We start from the raw sequence: 15,534 nt of genomic DNA on the forward strand, positions 1-15,534 counted from the left end.
ACGACAGTCACCAAAAAATGAAATAGGGAATTCAGGAGAAACCTCTTTACCCAGAGAGTTGTGAGAATGTGGAACTCGCTGTCATCTCCTCACCAACCCCCCCATCCATCTCCTCCGCAGCCCCTAACCCACCTTCTCTCCACCTCCTCCTCTGCACAACCACCCCCTCAACTCCTCCCCAGCCCCCACCCGCATCCGCACCCCCGCCCATCACCTCCACACCCCCACCCATCACCTCCACACCCCCCAACCCATCACCTCCACACCCCCACCCATCACCTCCACACCCCCCCACCCATCACCTCCACACCCCCACCCATCACCTCCACACCCCCACCCATCACCTCCACACCCCCACCCATCACCTCCACACCCCCAGCCATCACCTCCACACCCCCCCACCCATCACCTCCACACCCCCACCCATCACCTCCACACCCCCACCCATCACCTCCGCACCCCCACCCATTACCTCCACACCTCCACTCATCACCTCCGCACCCCCACCCATTACCTCCACACCCCCACCCATCACCTCCACACCCCCACCCATCACCTCCACACCCCCACCCATCACCTCCACACCCCCACCCATCACCTCCACACCCCCACCCATCACCTCCACACCCCCACCCATTACCTCCACACCTCCACCCATCACCTCCACACCCCCACCCATCACCTCCACAGCCCCACCCATCACCTCCGCACCCCCACCCATTACCTCCGCACCGCCACTCATCACCTCCGCACCCCCACCCATTACCTCCACACCCCCACCCATCACCTCCACACCCCCACCCATCACCTCCACACCCCCACCCATCACCTCCACACCCCCACCCACCACCTCCACACCCCCACCCATCACCTCCACACCCCCACCCATCACCTCCACACCTCCACCCATCACCTCCACACCCCCACCCATCACCTCCACACCCCCACCCATCACCTCCACACCCCCACCCACCACCTCCACACCCCCACCCATCACCTCCACACCCCCACCCATCACCTCCACACCCCCACCCATTACCTCCACACCTCCACCCATCACCTCCACACCCCCACCCATCACCTCCGCACCCCCACCCATCACCTCCACACCCCCACCCATCACTCCGCACACCCCCACCCATCACCTCCACACCCCCACCCATCACCTCCGCACCCCCCCACCCATCACCTCCACACCCCCACCCATTACCTTCGCACTCCCCACCCATCACCTCCGCAGCCCCACCCATCACCTCCCCAGCCCCCACCCATTACCTCCACACCCCCACCCATCACCTCCCCAGCCCCCACACCTATCACTCCATATTGCTATTAGATCACCCTTCAACTTTCTCTACCCAGAGAGGGGTGAGAATGTGGAACTCGCTGCCACAGGGAGGGGTTGAGGCGAATAGTATCGATGTATTTAAGGGGAGGCTGGATAAACACATGAGGGAGAAAGGAATAGAAGGATATGGTGATGGGGTGAGATGGAGAGGGGTGGGAGGGGGCTGGTGTGGAGCATAAACCCCGGCACGGAGCGCTGGGGCCCAATGGCCTGTTTCTCGATGTGATATAAAGCAGCAATTGTTAAGGAGTTTCACAGAAGACATGACAACTGGTTTAACTGGTTCAGTGAAATACTTTCGTAAAATAAACCAGGAAATTGAGGTTAAGAAATTAAGATTGTATTGTCAGTTAATTTGAAGGGGAAGTTTTTCTTAAACTGGTTCTTGGGAGCAGAGCCGTTGTACCTTCCGACAGAGAGGGGTATCCCAGTCAGGGAGCAGGAGGAGGCCATTCAGCCCCTCGAGACAAGTCCGCCATTCAATCAGATCATGGCTCACCTGGATCCTCACTCCACCCACCCGCTGTGGCTCCATAACAATAAACCATTTCAAGCACTGAACAGATCAACTGCGGGCACACAGGATTTCAACTCCAACACCTGAACCCTCACAGCTCCAAATAGCGGCACCTCCGACAGTGTGGCACCCCCTCAGCACTGCCCCTCCAACAGTGCGGCACTCCCTCAGTACTGCCCCTCCGACAGTGCGGCACTCCCTCAGTACTGCCCCTCCGACAGTGCGGCACTCCCTCAGTACTGCCCCTCCGACAGTGCGGCACCCCCTCAGTACTGCCCCTCCGACAGTGCGGCACCCCCTCAGTACTGCCCCTCCAACAGTGCGGTGCTCCCTCAGTACTACCCCTCCGACAGTGTAGCGCTCCCTCAATTCTGCCCCTCCAACAGTACGGCGCTCCCTCAGTACTGCCCCTCCGACAGTGCAGCGCTCCCTCAGTACTGCCCCTCCAACAGTGCGGTGCTCCCTCAGTACTGCCCCTCCGACAGTGTGGCACCCCCTCAGTGCTGCCCCTCCGACAGTGTAGCGCTCCCTCAATTCTGCCCCTCCAACAGTACGGCGCTCCCTCAGTACTGCCCCTCCGACAGTGCAGCGCTCCCTCAGTACTGCCCCTCCAACAATGCGGGACTGTGAGCCAAGGAAACACTGGCCTGTTAACCCCTTTTCCAATTCCTGGACACACTTTGTTCTGCTCGGCTGCCTTGAGAGGTCAAAGGTTAAACAGATACTTCGGCACCAATGAATAAATGATCAGAGATTACAGGTGAGGAAACCCTTTCAAAGGGAGCTGTCACTGAGGAGAGAGACTGCAGATATTGAGGTAGGATTTGCCAATATAGGCTTGGCCTTTGGCATTTGATTTCGCTCCCCCATTTCCTTCTTGGAAAGAACAAGAGTTAATGCTTTCTTAAATACTACTTTCAGAAACCACAAACTAATACTTTGCGGTTGTGACAAAATTATCCAGGGTGTCTCAGAGGGACTATTACATTCTAAAATTCTTGGCCACATGCATTGCTCAAATACCTCAGACAGCAGCGCCCAAAACCAGGCAGACAGATCTTCCCCCCCACCCCCACCACCCCAGAGAGCCTGCCAGAGTAACTTGAATTTCCAGTCCAAGATGAGCACTGCTACAACCCAAGTGGCAAGTAACATTCGCGTCTCACAAGTGCCAGGCAATGACCATCTCCAACAAGCATGTATATGGACTTTAGCAAGGCTTTCGATAAGGTCCCACATGGCAGACTGGTCTCAAAAGTAAAAGCCCATGGGATCCAGGGCAACGCGGCAAGTTGGATCGAAAATTGGCTCGGAGGTAGGAAGCAAAGGGTAATGGTTGATTAGTGTTTTTGTGACTGGAAGGCTGTATCCCAAAGGGTTCCACAGGGCTCAGTACTAGGCCCCTCGCTTTTTGTGATATACATCAATGAGCTAGACTTGAATATAGGGGGTATGATTAAGAAGTTTGCAGATGACAGGAAAATAGGCCGTATGGTTGATAATGAAGAAGAAAGCTGCGGACTGCAGGAAGATATCAATGTTCTGCTCAAATACCTCAGACAGCAGCACCCAATACCAGTCAGATCTACCCCCAGAGAGCCTGCCAGAGTAACTTGAATTCCCAGTCCAAGATGAACAGGGCTACGACCCCCACTGACACCTGGGAGTCCCTGGCCAAAGACCGCCCTAAGTGGAGGAAGTGCATCCGGGAGGGCGCTGAGCACCTCGAGTCTCGTCGCCGAGAGCATGCAGAAAGCAAGCGCAGGCAGCGGAAGGAGCATACGGCAAACCAGTCCCACCCACCCTTTCCTTCAACCACTGTCTGTCCCACCTGTGAATGGACTGTGGCTCTCGTATTAGACTGTTCAGCCACCAAAGAGCTCACTTCAGGAGTGGCAGCAAGTCTTCCTCGATTCCGAGGGACTGCCTATGATGATGATGATCAATGTACTGGTCAGAACAGTGGCAAATGGAATTCAATCTGGAGAAGTGTGAGGTAATGCATTTGGCGAGGTCTAACAAGGGAAGGGAATACACATTAAATGGTAAGACATTGAGAAGTGTAGAGCAACAAAGGGACCTTGGAGTGCATGTCCACAGATACCTGAAGGTAGCAGGCTAGGTAGGTAAGGTGGTTAAGAAGGCATACAAAATACTTGCCTTTAATAGTTGAGGCATGATGTATTCGTGATATATGAGGTGGGTGGGGAGGGTTGACCCATCCACCTCCACGGAGGTGTGTGGGGGACCTGACCCATCCACCTCCATGGCACGAACCTGGTATTGCAGTACTTCCAGGAACGGTGCAGTGGCTCTAGGCCTTTTGGCTAAGAGCATTGGCACAGAGTGATCCTTGACAGGTGCAAGGAGACCTCTGGCGTTTGTGATTTGACAAAGAATTGGAACGATTGGCTACGAATTAAAAAAAAAAAAAAAAAAATATGAGGTGGGTGGGGTGGATTGACCCAGCCACCTCCATGGCACGAACCTGGTATTGCAGTACTTCCAGGAACGGTGCAGTGGCTCTCGGCCTTTTGGCTAAGAGCATTGGCGCAGAGTGATCCTTGATGTGTGCAAGGTGACCTCTGGCGTTTGTGATTTGACAAAGAATTGGAAAGATTGGCAACGAAAAATAAAAAAAAAAATAAATTAAAAAAAAATTTAAAAAAAATATATATTGATATGGAGTTCTCGGCCTTTTGGCTAAGATCATGCATAACTGACCTGACAGGGGAGTAACCATGACCCCAACGTGGTTCTCCCTGGATCAGGAAGGTGATTCTCCTATGCTTTTTGGAAATAGGAGGTGTGTGGGGGACCTGACCCATCCACCTCCATGGCACGAACCTGGTATTGCAGTACTTCCAGGAACGGTGCAGTGGCTCTCGGCCTTTTGGCTAAGAGCATTGGCGCAGAGTGATCCTTGATGTGTGCAAGGTGACCTCTGGCGTTTGTGATTTGACAAAGAATTGGAAAGATTGGCAACGAAAAAAAAAATATATATATTGATATGGAGTTCTATTATAGAACGGCAGTATTGAAATAGCGGACAAATAAACTTAAAACAAGCACATTAAACACACAATCTAATTTCCAAGGCGATTATCTCACTTTAGACGCACTTCCACCTTGAAACCACATAGAAACCAGCACATACAAATTCCTCCCTCTGCTATTTTAACAAAGGTGTTAAATTGATTATTTTAAACAGGTACATTCTTTCCATTGGGGCTAAATGTCGGTGGACTAATGTCTCAGGATGTGATTTCATTAATCTGAGTCAGAAGGTTGTAGGTTCAAGTCCTACTCCAGAGACTTGAGCACAAAGTCTAGGCTGACACACCCAGTACAGTGCTGAGGGAGCGCCTCACTGTCGGAGGGGCAGTACTGAGGGAGCGCCGCACTGTCGGAGGGGCAGTGCAGAGGGAGCGCCGCACTATCGGAGGGGCAGTACTGAGGGAGCACTGCACTGTTGGAGGAGCAGTACTGAGGGAGCACTCCACTGTCGGAGGGGCAATACTGAGGGAGCATTGCACTGTCGGAGGGGCAGTACTGAGGGAGCGCCGCACTGTCGGAGGGGCAGTACTGAGGGAGCGCCGCACTGTCGGAGGGGCAGTGCTGAGGGAGCGCCGCACTGTCGGAGGGGCAGTACTGAGGGAGCACTGCACTGTCGGAGGTGCTGCCTTTAGGATGAGACATTAAACCGAGGCCCCGTCTGCCCTCACGGGTGGATGTAAAAGATCCTATGGCTGAAGAAGACCAGGGGAGTTATCCCCGGTGTCCTGGGGCCAATATTTATCCCTCAGTCAACATCACTAAAACAGATTATCTGGGCATTATCACACAACTGTTTGTGGGATCTTGCTGTGCGCAAATTGGCTGCCAAGTTTCCCACAATGCAACAGTGACTACACTAAAAAGAAATGTATTTCACCGGTTGAAAAGCCCTTTGGGACGTCCAGTTGGAGTGAAATTGCTATAGAAATCCAAGGTTTTTGTTTTTGTTAAACATATTACCCGAGTAATATCTAAAATATATTTAAATGTGTTCAGAAACATTCGCCACACTCAGTGATGCAATCTGAAACATTAGGAACCGAAATTGTCCTCAGTGGGAAATTGGGGGAGGGATCTTCGATTTATCCGAAGATTTACCATCTGGCGGGAGTCAGAGGGAAGAGCCGTAAAATTTGTCTCTTTGGCTCTGACACTGTCTCCCAGTGCATTGGCGCGAGAACGGGGCAGGAGTGGGAGCGGGGCGGGAGTGGGGTGGGAGCGGGGCGGGAGCGGGGCGGGAGTGGGAGCGGGGTGGGAGCGGGGCGGGAGTGGGGTGGGAGCGGGGCGGGAGTGGGAGCGGGGCGGGAGCGGGGTGGGAGCGGGGTGGGAGCGGAGCGGGGCGGGAGTGGGAGCGGGGCGGGAGTGGGGCGGGAGTGGGAGCGGGGCGGGAGCGGGGCGGGAGTGGGGCGGGAGTGGGAGCGGGGCGGGAGCAGGAGCAGGGCGGGAGCGGGGCGGGGGCGGGAGTGGGAGCGGGGCGGGAGTGGGAGCGGGGCGGGAGTGGGAGCGGGGTGGGAGCGGGGCGGGAGCGGGGCGGGAGTGGGGCGGGAGTGGGAGCGGGGCGGGAGCAGGAGCAGGGCGGGAGCGGGGCGGGGGCGGGAGTGGGAGCGGGGCGGGAGTGGGAGCGGGGCGGGAGTGGGAGCGGGGTGGGAGCGGAGCGGGGCGGGAGCGGGGCGGGAGTGGGAGCGGGGCGGGAGTGGGAGCAGGGCGGGAGCGGGGCGGGGGCGGGAGTGGGAGCGGGGCGGGAGTGGGAGCGGGGCGGGAGTGGGAGCGGGGTGGGAGCGGAGCGGGGCGGGAGCGGGGCGGGAGTGGGAGCAGGGCGGGAGCGGGGCGGGAGTGGGGCGGGAGTGGGAGCGGGGCGGGAGCAGGAGCAGGGCGGGAGCGGGGCGGGGGCGGGAGTGGGAGCGGGGCGGGAGTGGGAGCGGGGCGGGAGCGGGGCGGGAGTGGGAGCGGGGCGGGAGTGGGAGCGGGGCGGGAGCAGGAGCAGGGCGGGAGCGGGGCGGGGGCGGGAGTGGGAGCGGGGCGGGAGTGGGAGCGGGGCGGGAGTGGGAGCGGGGCGGGAGCAGGAGCAGGGCGGGAGCGGGGCGGGGGCGGGAGTGGGAGCGGGGCGGGAGTGGGAGCGGGGCGGGAGTGGGAGCGGGGCGGGAGCAGGAGCAGGGCGGGAGCGGGGCGGGGGCGGGAGTTGGAGCGGGGCGGGAGTGGGAGCGGGGCGGGAGCGGGGCGGGAGTGGGAGCGGGGCGGGAGCGGGGTGGGAGCGGAGCGGGGCGGGAGTGGGAGTGGGGCGGGAGCGGGGCGGGAGTGGGAGCAGGGCGGGAGCGGGGCGGGAGTGGGGCGGGAGTGGGAGCGGGGCGGGAGCAGGAGCAGGGCGGGAGCGGGGCGGGGGCGGGAGTGGGAGCGGGGCGGGAGTGGGAGCGGGGCGGGAGCGGGGCGGGAGCGGGCGGGTTCGGGGTGGGAGTGGGGCGGGAGCGGGGTGGGAGTGGGCCGGTAGCGAGCGGGTTCGGGGTGGGAGTGGGGCGGGAGCGGGGTGGGAGTGGGCCGGGAGCGGGGTGGGAGTGGGCGGGTTCGGGATGGGAGTGGGTGGGTTCGGGGTGGGAGTGGGGAGGGAGTAGGTGGCAGGTGGCCATTACAGAAACATGGTTGCAGGGTGGCCAAGACTGGGAATTAAACATACAGGGGTCTCTGACGATTCGGAAAGATAGACAAGAAGGGAAAGGAGGTGGGTAGCTCTGTTAATGAAGGATGATATCAGGGCAATTGTGAGAGATGATATTGGCTCTAATGAACAAAATGTTGAATCAGTGTGGGTGGAGATTAGAGATAGTAAGGGAAAAAAGTCACTGGTGGGCGTAGTTTATAGGCCCCCAAATAAAAACTTCATGGTGGGGCGGGCAATAATCAAGAGAATAATGGAGGCATGTGAAAAAGGAATGGCAGTAGTCATGGAGGATTTTAACCGACATATCGATTGGTCAACTCAAATCGCACAGGGTAGCCTGGAGGAGGAATTCATAGAATGCATACGGGATTGTTTCTTCAAACAGTATGTAACAGAACCTACAAGGGAGCAAGCTATCTTAGATCTGGTTCTGTGTAATGAGACAGGAAAAATAAACGATCTCCTAGTAAAAGATCCTCTCGGAATGAGTGATCACAGTATGGTTGAATTTGTAATACAGATTAAGGGTGAGGAAGTTGTGTCAGAAATGAGCGTACTATGCTGAAACAAAGGGGACTACAGTGGGATGAGGGCAGAGTTGGCTAAAGTAGACTGGAAACACAGACTAAACGGTGGCACAATTGAGGAACAGTGGAGGACTTTTAAGGAGCTCTTTCATAGTGCGCAACAAAAATATATTCCAGTGAAAAAGAAGGGCGGTAAGAGAAGAGATAACCAGCCATGGATAACCAAGGAAATAAAGGAGAGTATCAAATCAAAGACCAATGCGTATAAGGTGGCCAAGGTTAGTGGGAAACTAGAAGATTGGGAAAATTTTAAACAACAGCAAAAAATGACTAAAAAACCAATAAAGAAAGGAAAGATAGATTACGAAGGTAAACTTGCGCAAAACATAAAAACAGATAGTAAAAGCTTTTACAGATATATAAAACAGAAAAGAGTGACTAAAGTAAATGTTGGTCCCTTAGAAGATGAGAAGGGGGATTTAATAATGGGAAATGTGTAAATAGCTGAGACCTTAAATAATTATTTTGCTTCGGTCTTCACAGTGGAAGACACAAAAACCATGCCAAAAATTGCTGGTCACAGGTGTGGGAAGGGAGGACCTTGAGACAATCACTATCACTAGGGGCTGGACAAGCTAATAAGACTCAAGGTAGACAAGTCCCCTGGTCCTGATGAAATGCATCCCAGGGTATTAAAAGAGATGGCGGAAGTTATAGCAGATGCATTCGTTATAATCTACCAAAATTCTCTGGACTCTGGGGAGGTACCAGCGGATTGGAAAACTGCTAATGTAACGCCTCTGTTTAAAAAAGGGGGCAGACAAAAGGCAGGTAACTATAGGCCGGTTAGTTTAACATCTGTAGTGGGGAAAATGCTTGAAACTATCATCAAGGAAGAAATAGCGGGACATCTAGATAGGAATAGTGAAATCAAGCAGACACAGCATGGATTCATGAAGGGGAAATCATGTTTAACTAATTTACTGGAATTGTTTGAGGATATAACGAGCATGGTGGATAGAGGTGTACCGATGGATGTGATGTATTTAGATTTTCAAAAGGCATTCGATAAGGTGCCACAAAAAAGGTTACTGCAGAAGATAAAGGTACGCGGAGTCAGTGGAAATGTATTAGCATGGATAGAGAATTGGCTGGCTAACAGAAAGCAGAGAGTCGAGATAAATGGGTCCTTTTCGAGTTGGAAATCGGTGGTTAGTGGTGTGCCACAGGGATTGGTGCTGAGACCACAACTGTTTACAATATACATAGATGACCTGGAAGAGGGGACAGATTGTAGTGTAACAAAATTTGCAGATGACACTAAGATTAGTGGGAAAGCAGGTTGTGTAGAGGACACAGAGAGGCTGCAAAGAGATTTAGATAGGTTTAGCAAATGGGCGAAGGTTTAGCAGATGGAATACAATGTCGGAAAGTGTGAGGTCATCCACCTTGGGAAAAAAAACAGTAAAAGGGAATATTATTTGAATGGGGAGAAATTACAACATGCTGCGGTGCAGAGGGACCTGGGGGTCCTTGTGCATGAATCCCAAAAAGTTAGTTTGCAGGTGCAGCAGGTAATCAGGAATGCGAATGGAATGTTGGCCTTCATTGCGAGAGGGATGGAGTACAAAAGCAGGGAGGTCCTTCTGCAACTGTATAGGGTATTGGTGAGGCCGCACCTGGAGTATTGCGTGCAGTTTTGGTCACCTTACTTAAGGAAGGATATACTGGCTTTGGAGGGGGTACAGAGATGATTCACTAGGCTGATTCCGGAGATGAGGGGGTTACCTTATGATGATGGATTGAGTAGACTGGGTCTTTACTCGTTGGAGTTCAGAAGGATGAGGGGTGATCTTATTGAAACATTTAAAATCATGAAAGGGATAGACAAGATAGAGGCAGAGAGGTTGTTTCCACTGGTCGGGGAGACTAGAACTAGGGGGCACAGCCTCAAAATACGGGGGAGCCAATTTAAAACCGAGTTGAGAAGGAATTTCTTCTCCCAGAGGGTTGTGAATCTGTGGAATTCTCTGCCCAAAGAAGCAGTTGAGGCTAGCTCACTGAATGTATTCAAATCACAGATAGATATATTTTTAACCAATAAGGGAATTAAGGGTTACGGGGAGCGGGCGGGTAAGTGGAGCTGAGTCCACGGCCAGATCAGCCATGATCTTGTTAAATGGCGGAGCAGGCTCGAGGGGCTAGGTGGCCTACTCCTGTTCCTAATTCTTATGTTCTTATGTTCTTATGTGCAGCGGGCTGGGAACGGGAGCAGGGCGGGAGCGGGGCGGGAGAGGGGCGGGAGCAGGGCGGGAGCGGGGCGGGAGCAAGAGGGAGCGGGGCGGGAGAGGGGCGGGAGCGGGGCGGGAGCAGGAGGGAGCGGGGCGGGAGCGGGGCGGGAGCAGGAGGGAGCGGGGCGGGAGCGGGGCGGGAGCGAGGCGGGAGCAGGAGGGAGCGCGGCGGGAGAGGGGCAGTGTCCATCAGCGCAGCGGTGATGATGTCAGTGCGATGTAGGACATGTCTTGACGTCCCTCGCCTTCACTTAAAAGGGGCGGGACGCTGCGAGGCTGACGTGGGGCCCACTGGGGAGGCGTTCGGCCAGAACAGCGGCCGCCATTGAATTAAGGCACCAGCCGGCGGCAGTCGCACTCCCACGGGGCAATTTCTCCCGCGGGGCAGAAAAGGGTTTGATGCCGGGCGGGGCAAAAAGACGGGATACATCGGAAACCTTTTGCCTCCGCCCCTCCCGGATCCGGGGACAATTGTGAATGGGTCAGCTGCTCCCCAGTCGGAATGGCCTTTCCGCCCTGATAACGGGCCTTAAGGAAGGGGGCAATTTTCCCCCCGCTAGATGTGGAATCTTGATCCAGTATTGAACTCGTTCCCTGTTCTTTGCTTGAGGGGTGCGAGGGAAATGTGAATTCCTGTTTGTTTGCGTGAAACAGTTTCATTGTGAACCTATTGGGCTCAAAGCCCTGGTTAGCCCACACCTGGAGCACTGTGAGCAGTTCTGTGCACCACACCTTAGGGAGGGTATATTGGCCTCGGAGGGAGTGGGTTTACCAGAATGATACTCCAAGGGTTGTTACGGGGAGAGATTACACAAACTGTATTCCCGGGAACTTTGAAGGTTAAGGAGCGATCTGATCGAAGTTTTCAGGATATTAACGGGAACAGAGAGGGTGAATAGAGAGACACTGTTCCCACTGGTTGGGGAGTCTGGGACTAGGGGCACAGTCTAAACATTAGAGCCAGACCTTTCAGGAGTTAAATTAGGAAACACTTCTACACACAAAGGGCGGTAGGAGTTTGGAACTCTCAACCACAAACAGCAATTGACGTTGGGGGCCAATTGTTAATTTTACATCTGTGATTGATAGCTTTCTGTTAACCAAAGGGTATTAAGGGATATGCGCCAACGGTGGATATATGGAGTTAGGTCGCAGATCAGCCGTGATCGCACTGAATGGTGGTACAGGCTCAAGGGGCTGAATGGCCTCCTCCTGTTCCTATGTTCTTATAAAAATGAGTGTGATCATCAGCAAGGTGATGGAAGTAGTTGTCAGCAGTGCTATGAAGAGACCCGGACCTAGTGCGCACACATATCGCAGTGTGGGCTGGGCCTGTGCTGCCCCTGGGCCCTTGGCTTTTCTGGGCCCCGTACCCTCATTCACCGCACCTCCGCCACGATCCCTCACTGCTCCTCCGCCAGAGCAGGTCTCCAGTTGTCCTGGATAACCCTTGCCACTGGACCAAGACCGAGCTCTGTCAAGCCCGTGTGGTGGCTGGTGTGCAACGGTCACCTCACGTTAAAAAAATCCACACACAGGCATCTTCCAGCCCCTCAACTGGAGTTCAGGACTGGAACATCGGGTCCTTCATTGAAACACCTGTGAACTCTTGCGGAAGCAAGTTATCCTCGTTCGAGGGACCACCTATGATGATGATGATAAAAATGAACAGTTTTGCATGCTTTCTGCACTTCACAATCACTTTATTCAAACACATTTCATATTTCACATCCTCAACGCTCCTGCTCACAAATCCGTGACAGAGTTCTGCCGCTGTCGAACATTAATTTTGTTCCGTAGGTGTTTGCAAATAATTCATTCATGAACACTTTGCCGGGAGATTTGTTTTGAGCATGTATTGCTATGTTCTGGTCACTGCTGCCAAGCTGTGGTGCTGCCAGGTCGTGCCTCTTGCTTCTGACATACAACACCTGATTTCTTATCGAAGGACGGGAGACTCACACGTTGGGGGCCAGTGAGACGCGAGGCAGTGAATTCCGCTCTGAATGTGCACTTCCCCCCGCTGCATCTTTAATACAATCGCACAGTCGGGCCGAAATAGCTCAGTTGGGAGCGCGTTAGACTAAAGATCTAAAAAAAAAAAGGTCCCTGGTTCAATCCCGGGTTTCGGCAATATCTGGTGATTTTGCGTTCCCTTGGGGTATGGCGAGAAAGCAGGAAGGGGGTACTGAAGTTACATGTTCAGCCATGAACTCATTGAATGGCGGTGCAGGCTCGAAGGGCCGAATGGACTACTCCTGCACCTATTTTCTATGTTTCTATGTTTCTAATAGAGCCTTTAGTTCTGGACATGAGGCATTTCATACCAATAATTGGTATGGTTTAAAAAAAAAAAAATTCTGACCACTGGGGAGAAAAGGATGAAATGCTATACTGTGCGATGTTGTTTTTCTGAATGTTGATTTTGAGAATAAAAACGCTAAAGGGCCAGACTTTCCATGAAGGCCCTCAACGCCCGATTACCCGCTGAGAAGGATTGCTAACGCTCGGCGAAAATAGCGGCGAGAATTTCCATTTTGAGGGTAAAGGTGTGTGTGGAACTGATCACCCGGACGTTGTACATTCATTCTCGGCAGTCTCTCAGCGGCTAAGTGGAAAGTTAGCAACATGGGCAGTCGTTACCCGAATGGACGGTAAGTACAAAAATTTAGGCCGAGGCTGCGTTTGGGCCTACGGATGGGGAAAACTTAAAATTAAAAATTACCATGAAAAAAACCCACATACAAAGCATTAAAAGTTTTAAACCCGAATCGCTGTTTTAAAATTTTAAAGAAATAATTGAAGAACCTTTAACTTACCATTCTTACAGGGTCCCCCCCATTACCGCCCTGTTTAAACAGCTTTTACAGGGCGGGTCTCTCGGCGATCTGGACGTCGGTGGTTGAGGCCAAACTTACGCCCTGGCGGTAATTCTCGGCGTTGCAGGTGGGCGGTTTGGTCCCGGCGGGCATCTTCAGATGCGGGCGATACCGAGGAAAAAAACCGACGTGGAAACTCTCGCCGGGCGGAAAACCAGCGGTAACGCCGAGAAAATCGGCGACAATGACCACGAAAGTCTGGCCCAGAGACTTTCCAAAAGTAAGAGATTTTTAACTGGAGAGTTTAAGCTGAAAAGGCTGCAGGCTGTGGGACTGAAGTCGACATTGATTGATGGTGTCTGTGTTTTGTTGGCTTTCGAAACAAAGGACGTTAACGCTTTCACAGGCAGCTGTGAAACATAGAAACATAGAAACATAGAAAATAGGTGCAGGAGTAGGCCATTCGGCCCTTCGAGCCTGCACCGCCATTCAATGAGTTCATGGCTGAACATGCAACTTCAGTACCCCATTCCTGCTTTCGCGCCATACTCCTTGATCCCCCAAGTTGTAAGGACTACATCTAACTCCCTTTTGAATATATTTAGTGAATTGGCCTCAACAACTTTCCTGTGGTAGAGAATTCCACAGGTTCACCACTCTCTGGGTGAAGAAGTTTCTCCTCATCTTGGTCCTAAATGGCTTACCCCTTATCCTTAGACTGTGACCCCTGGTTCTGGACTTCCCCAACATTGGGAACATTCTTCCTGCATTTAATCTGTCTAAACCCGTCAGAATTTTAAACGTTTCTATGAGATCCCCTCTCATTCTTCTGAACTCCAGTGAATACAAGCCCAGTTGATCCAGTCTTTCTTGATATGTCAGTCCCGCCATCCCGGGAATCAGTCTGGTGAACCTTCGCTGCACTCCCTCAATAGCAAGAATGTCCTTCCTCAAGTTAGGAGACCAAAACTGTACACAATACTCCAGGTGTGGCCTCACCAAGGCCCTGTACAGCTGTAGTAATGCCTCCCTGCCCCTATACTCAAATCCCCTCGCTATGAAGGCCAACATGCCATTTGCCTTCTTAACCGCCTGCTGCACCTGCATGCCAACCTTCAGTGACTGATGTACCATGACACCCAGGTCTCGTTGCACCTCCCCTTTTCCTAATCTGTCACCATTCAGATAATAGTCTGTCTCTCTGTTTTTACAACCAAAGTGGATAACCTCACATTTATTCACATTAAACTTCATCTGCCATGCATTTGCCCACTCACCTAACCTGTCCAAGTCGCTCTGCAGCCTCATAGCATCCTCCTCGCAGCTCAAACTGCCACCCAACTTAGTGTCATCCGCAAATTTGGAGATACTACATTTAATCCCCTCGTCTAAATCATTAATGTACAATGTAAACAGCTGGAGCCCCAGCACAGAATTTGCGGTACCCCACTAGTCACTGCCTGCCATTCTGAAAAGTACCCATTTACTCCTACTCTTTGCTTCCTGTCTGCCAACCAGTTCTCAATCCATGTCAGCACACTACCCCCAATCCCATGTGCTTTAACTTTGCACATTAATCTCTTGTGTAGGACCTTGTCGAAAGCCTTCTGAAAGTCCAAATAGACCACATCAACTGGTTCTCCCTTGTCCACTCTACTGGAAACATCCTCAAAAAATTCCAGAAGATTTGTCAAGCATGATTTCCCTTTCACAAATCCATGCTGACTTGGACCTATCATGTCACCTCTTTCCAAATGCGCCGCTATGACATCCTTAATAATTGATTCCATCATTTTACCCACGACCGATGTCAGGCTGACCGGTCTATAATTCCCTGTTTTCTCTCTCCCTCCTTTTTTAAAAAGTGGGGTTACATTGGCTACCCTCCACTCCATAGGAACTGATCCAGAGTCTATGGAATGTTGGAAAATGACTGTCAATGCATCCGCTATTTCCAAGGCCACCTCCTTAAGTACTCTGGGATGCAGTCCATCAGGTCCTGGGGATTTATCGGCCTTCAATCCCATCAATTTCCTCAACACAATTTCCCGACTAATAAGGATTTCCCTCAGTTCCTCCTTCTTACTAGACCCTCTGACCCCTTTTATATCCGGAAGGTTGTTTGTGTCCTCCTTAGTGAATACCGAACCAAAGTACTTGTTCAATTGGTCTGCCATTTCTTTGTTCCCAGTTATGACTTTCCCTGATTCTGATTGCAGGGGACCTACGTTTGTCTTTACTAACCTTTTTCTCTTTACATATCTACAGGAGCTTTTGCAGTCCATTTTAATGTTCTCTGCAAGCTTCCTCTCGTACTCCATT

General features: G+C 52.7%; 1 non-coding gene and 1 pseudogene across 1 annotated transcript; both read left to right on the plus strand.

Moving 5' to 3' along the window:
• The first annotated feature begins 4,547 nt into the window (after positions 1-4,547).
• On the plus strand, positions 4,548-4,749 carry LOC139275383 (U2 spliceosomal RNA; annotated as a pseudogene).
• Positions 4,750-12,445: 7,696 nt separating this feature from the next.
• trnaf-aaa (transfer RNA phenylalanine (anticodon AAA)) lies at positions 12,446-12,526 on the plus strand. The gene has a single exon. It is a non-coding gene; the product is annotated as a tRNA-Phe (tRNA).
• Positions 12,527-15,534: the final 3,008 nt, after the last annotated feature.

Source organism: Pristiophorus japonicus, chromosome 10, assembly GCF_044704955.1.
Source record: "Pristiophorus japonicus isolate sPriJap1 chromosome 10, sPriJap1.hap1, whole genome shotgun sequence".
Classification (NCBI taxonomy): Eukaryota; Metazoa; Chordata; class Chondrichthyes; family Pristiophoridae; genus Pristiophorus; species Pristiophorus japonicus.